The sequence below is a fragment of the Aegilops tauschii genome, chromosome 3 (assembly GCF_002575655.3).
Source record: "Aegilops tauschii subsp. strangulata cultivar AL8/78 chromosome 3, Aet v6.0, whole genome shotgun sequence".
NCBI classification, from domain to species: domain Eukaryota; kingdom Viridiplantae; phylum Streptophyta; class Magnoliopsida; order Poales; family Poaceae; genus Aegilops; species Aegilops tauschii.
The window spans coordinates 327,171,487-327,177,818 of record NC_053037.3 but is presented as its reverse complement, the minus strand read 5'-3'; positions in this window follow the sequence as shown (position 1 = coordinate 327,177,818).

Below are 6,332 nucleotides of genomic sequence, written 5' to 3'. Positions count from 1 at the left end.
AATAGTGTCGAAGCAGTGGTGCGACGGGAATAAGATGGTGTTGACGAGGCGTCGCGCCGGGTTTGCCAGGCCCGGGAACACGTCGTGGACGAAGGCACGCATCGGTGTTGCCAGCGCCGGGCATGCGTAGACGGGGACCTGCACGAGCTGTACGCCTTGTCGGAGGAGTCGGAGGGGACAACAGAGAAGAACCCGACGATGATTGCGGCGCCAGTCAACGTGGGGTAGAAGGGGCCGATGTCGAGCGCGGTTGTCGGAGTAGATGAAGTGGTCGAGGAAGATGACGGCGACGCTGGCGATGAGCTGGTGCTGGACGAAGATGAAGGAGGTGGACGGGCGGCGTGGCTCGTGTTGGGAAACGTTGCATGGAAAACAAAAAATTACTACGCACATGTAAGATCTATCATGGAGATGCATAGCTACGAGAGGGGGAGAGCATCTTCATACCCTTGAAGTTCGCTAAGCATAGGCGTTTATCAACGCGGTTGATGTAGTCGTACACCTTCACGATCCGTCCCGATCAAGTACGGAACGTACGGCACCTCCGCGTTCAGCACACGTTCAACTCGATGACGTCCTCGCCTTCTTGATCCAGCAAGAGGGGCGAAGTAGTAGATGAGTTCCGGTAGCACGACGGCGTGGTGACGGTGTTGCTGAAGAACAATCTCCGCAGGGCTTCGCCAAGCACAACGGAAACTATGAGGGAGGATAAACTAGAGGGACGGGGTTGCCGGCACACGGCTTGGTGTATCTTGATGTGTTCCGGTGCTAGCCCTGCCCCTCTATTTATATGTTGAGCCTTGGGGTCGAAACTTGGAGAAAGAGCCTCCTCAAAGTCGGTTTTGCCCGCAAGGAAGAGTCCTTCTCGGACTTCCAGGACCAGACGCCATGGGCCTCGGCGTCTGGCCCATGGCCAGACGCCAGGGTCTCCGGCGTTTGGACTCTGACCTCTGCAAAACATCCTTTTGCGCCGACCTAAGGCCCTGTGGGCCTTACCCTTGGCCTAACCGTATCATCCTATATATCAATCTTTACCTCCGGACCATTCAGGAGCTCATCGTCATGTCCGTGATCTCATCCGGGACTCCGAACAAAATTCGGTCACCAACATACATAACTCATGTAATAATATATCGTCAACGAACGTTAAGCGTTGCGGACCCTACGGGTTCGAGAATGATGTAGACATGACCGAGACACTTCTCCGGTCAATAACCAATAGCGGAACCTGGATGCCCTTATTGGTTCCTACATATTCTACGAAGATTTTTATCGGTCAAACCTTATGACAACACACGTAATTCCCTTTGTCTCTCGGTATGTTACTTACCCGAGATTCGATCATCGGTATCTTCATACCTAGTTCAATATCATTACCGGCAAGTCTCTTTACTCGTTCCATAATATATCATCTCGTAACTAACTCCTTAGCCACTTTGCTTGCAAGCTTCTTGTGATGTTGTATTACCGAGAGGGCCCAGAGATACCTCTCCGTCATACGGTGTGACAAATCCTAATCTTGATCTATGCCAACTCAACAAAGACCTTCGGAGATACCTGTAGAGCATCTTTATGATCACTTAATTACGTTGTCACGTTTGATAGCACACAAGGTATTCCTTCAGTATCCGGGAGTTGCATAATCTCATAGTCGAAGGAATATGTATATGACATGAAGAAAACAATAGCAATAAACTGAACGATCAATATGCTAAGCTAACGGTTGGGTCTTGTCCATCACATCGTTCTCCTAATGATGTGATCCCGTTATCAAATGACAACACATGTCTATGTTAGGAAACCTTAACCATCTTTGATCAATGAGCTAGTCTAGTAGAGGCTTACTAGGGACACGATATTTGTTTATGTATTCACACATGCATTTAAGTTTCCGATCAATAAATTCTATCATGATTAAGGTAATATAAAAATAACCATTTGATTATTGCCTCTAGGGTATATTTCCATCAGTCTCCCACTTGCACTAGAGTCAATAATCTAGTTCACATCGCCATGTGATTAATACACATAGCTCACATCTCCATGTGAATAACACCCAAAGAGTTTACCAGAGTCAATAATCTAGTTCACATCGCCATGTGATTAGTACCCATAATTCACATCGCCATGTGATTAACACCCAAAGAGTTTACTAGAGTCAATAATCCAGTTCACATCGCCATGTGATTAACACTGAAAGAGTACTAAGGTGTGATCATGTTTTGCTTGTGGGAGAGGTTTAGTCAACGGGTCTGCCATATTCAGATTCACATGTATTTTGCAAATTTCTATGTCCACAATGCTCTACATGGTGCTACTCTAGCTAATTGCTCCCACGTTCAATACATATCCAGATTGAGACTCACAGTCATCTGGTTTGATGTTAAAGCTTGCATCGATGTAACCCTTTACGACGAACTCTTTATCACCTCCATAATCGAGAAACATTTCCTTAGTACTTTTCAGGTACCTAAGGATAATTTTGACCGCCGTCCAGTGGTCCACTCCTGGATCATTATTGTAGCCCCTTGCCAAACTCATGGCAAGGCACACAACATGTCTGGTACACAGCCTGGCATACTTTATAGAACCTATGGCTGAGGCATAGGGAATGACTTTCATTCTCTCTCTGTATTCTGTCATGGTCGGGCTTTGAGTCTTTCTCAACTTCACACCTTGTAACACAGGCAAGAACCCTTTCTTTGACTGATCCATTTTTCAACTTCTTCAAAAAATTATCAAGGTATGCGCTTTTGTGAAAGTCTATTAAGCATCTCGATCTATCCCTATAGATCTTGATGCCCAATATATAAGCAGCTTCACCGAGGTCTTTCATTGAAACATTCTTATTCAAGTATCCTTTTATGCTATCCAGAAATTCATCATTTCTGATCAGCAATATGTTATCCACATACAATATCAGAAATGCTACAGAGCTCCCACTCACTTTCTTGCAAATACAGGCTTCACCGTAAGTCTGTATAAAACCATATGCTTTGATCACCTCATCTAAGCGTATATTCCAACTCCGAGATGCTTGCATAATTCATAGATGGATCGCTAGAGCTTGCACACTTTGTTAGCACCTTTAGGATCGAGAAAACCTTCTGGTTGAATCATATACAACTCTTCTTTAAGAAATCCATTAAGGAATGCAGTTTTGATGTCCATTTGCCAGATTTCATAATTACAAAATGCGGCAATTGCTAACATAATTCGGACTGACTTAAGCATCGCTACGGGTGAGATGGTCTCATCGTTGTCAACCCCTTGAACTTGTCGAAAACCTTTCGCAACAAGTCGAGATTTGTAGATGGTGACATTACCATCAGCATCTGTCTTCTTCTTGAAGATCCATTTATTCTCTATGGCTTGCTGATAACCCACAAGTATAGGGGATTGCAACAGTTTTCGAGGGTAGAGTATTCAACCCAAATTTATAGATTCGACACAAGGGGAGCCAAAGAATATTTGTAAGTATTAGCAGCTGAGTTGTCAATTCAACCACACCTGGATATTAATTATCTGCAGCAAAGTGATTAGTAGCAAAGTAGTATGATAGTTTTGATAATAGTAGCAGCATCAATGGTAACGGTAACGGTGATAGCAGTAATTTTGTAGCAAGTGCAACAGTAACGAAAGCAGTAGTAACTTAGAAAGAACAATATAAGAGAAATTCGTAGGCATTGGATCGATGATTTGTTGGATGATATTCATCATGTGACAGTCATAACCTAGGGCGATACGGCACTAGCTCCAGTTCATAAATATAATGTAGGCATGTATTCCGTAAATAGTCATACGTGCTTATGGAAAGAACTTGCATGGCATCTTTTGTCCTACCCTCCCATGGCAACGGGGTCCTATTGGAAACTAAGGGATATTAAGGCCTCATTTTAATAGAGAATCGGAACAAAGCATTAACACACGATGAATACATGAACTCCTCAAACTACGTTCATCACCGGGAGTGGTCCGACTATTGTCACTCCGGGGTTGCCGGATCATAACACGTAGTAGGTGACTATAACTTGCAAGATCGGATCTAGAACATAGATATAATGATGATAACATAAACGGTTCAGATCTGAAATCATGCACCCGGGCCCAAAGTGACAAGCATTAAGCATGGCAAATTCATAGCAACATCAATCTCAGAACATTGTGGATACTAGGGATCAAGCTTTAACAAAACTAAATAGATTATATGATGAATCTCATCCAACTCCTCACCGACCAGCGAGCCTACGAAGGAATTACTCACTCCCGGTGGGAAGCATCATGGAATTGGCGATGGAGAAGGGTTGGTGATGATGAAGATCGAAGATCCCCCTCTCCGGAGCCCCAAACGGACTCCAGATCTAGCCTCCCGATGAAGAACAGGAGGTGACGGCGGCTCCATCTCGTGGAACGCGATAATTCTTTCTCCCTGATTTTTTCTGCAAATAAGTGATTTTATAGCGTCGGTTTCAGGGTCTGCGGGGCCACCAGGTGGGGACAACCCACCCGGGCGCGCCTGGAGGAGGGCGCGCCCTGGTGGGTTGTGCCCACCCAGGTGCCCCCCTCCGGTGGTTCTTGGCTCCAGAAATTCTCATTTATTGTATAAAAAATCCTCGCAAAGTTTTGTTTCATTCCGAGAACTTCTATTTCTGCACAAAAACAACACCATGGTAGTTCTGCTGAAAACATCGCCAGTCCAGGATTAGTTTCATTCAAATAATGCAAATTAGAGTCCAAAACAAGAGGAAAAGCGTTAGGAAAAGTAGATACGTTGGAGACGTATCAACTCCCCCAAGCTTAAACCTTTGCTTGTCCTCAAGCAATTCAGTTGATAAACTGAAAGTGAAAAAGAAAAACTTTTACGAACTCTTTTGCTCTTGTTTGCATAAATAAGCTTAAACAACACCCAGGTTTTCAGCCAATATTATAACTAACCATGTCGACAATAACTCTTAAAAATTATATTAACTCATATCAATGACATAATCAGCTAGCGAGCAATAATAAGATATCTCAAATAGCAACACGTTATCAAAACAACCATGATATAATATGACAATAGTGGCATCTCGCTAGCCCTTTCTGAGACCACAAAACATAAATGCAGAGCACCTCCAAAGTCCAAGCAGCGACTAAACATTGTAATTCATGGTAGAAAATATTCAGTCATGATGCACCCAACATTAGCTACACACAATGCATCAGCATGACAACAGTGCTCTCAGGTTCTGGCGCTCATTTTAGAAGATGATGACACAACATAAAAGTAAATAGATAGTCCCTTCGCAGAAGGAAGCAGTGATTTGCAGCGGTGCCAGAGCTCAAGTTTTTAAAACAGAGGTAAATGATAATTTGAGAAATGCACCCTTCTTGTTTATTTCACGACCATCAGTTATGAATATCTTCCATGCTAAACACATTAGTAGCGGTTCCTAAGAAATAAAGTAAAGGTTATGACTCTGTAGGAGTTTTTGTTTGATTATTTGTAAGCTCTTTTCTATTTGCAGTTCAGGACTGGGAATCCCTATTACCGCCCTTTTCTCATGTGGTGGTGAGTGAATAAACACTCATCCCGAGAATAACCCGCTTAGCATGGAAAATACCGACTACCTCCTGTCGTTCCATGAACGATCCAGGCACAAAAAAGGATATTTATTTGAAGTTTTTAGAGATGGCACATGAAAATTTATTTAGGACGGCAGGGTAATACCGCATATACGTAGGTAAGGTGGATTCATCTGGAATAACTTGGGTTAAGGGTTTTTGATGTACAAGCAGAGTTCCCACTTAGTACAGGAGAAGGCTAGCAAATAGGTTGAGAAGCGGCCAGCTAGAGAGCAACAACGGTCATGAACATGCATTATGCATAAGTAACATTGGACACTAGCATGAGTAGGATATAAACACCATGAACATAAATATCATAGAGGTTATGTTCGTTTTGATTCAACTACATGCATGAACATGTGCCAAGTCAAGCCACTCGAACATTCAGAGGAGGATACCATATCATCATACTACATCACAATCGTTTTAGTGCAATGTTGACATCTAAGATAAATCATTATTCATTCCTAGCTACTTATGCATGGCATGAGAAACTATAATATCTAATTGTCATTGCAAACATGTTTAATCATAATGGGTTGAATCATGGATACTAGGTTAAACATATTTACAAAAACAGAACGAGTCGAGTTCATACCCGTTTCTCTCTGCCACGACCAGTTCATCAAATATCGTCATTATTGCCTTTCACTTGCACGACCGAACGATATGAAAATAATAATAGTGCAAGAGTGCCGTGGACTAAGCTGGAATCTGCAAACATT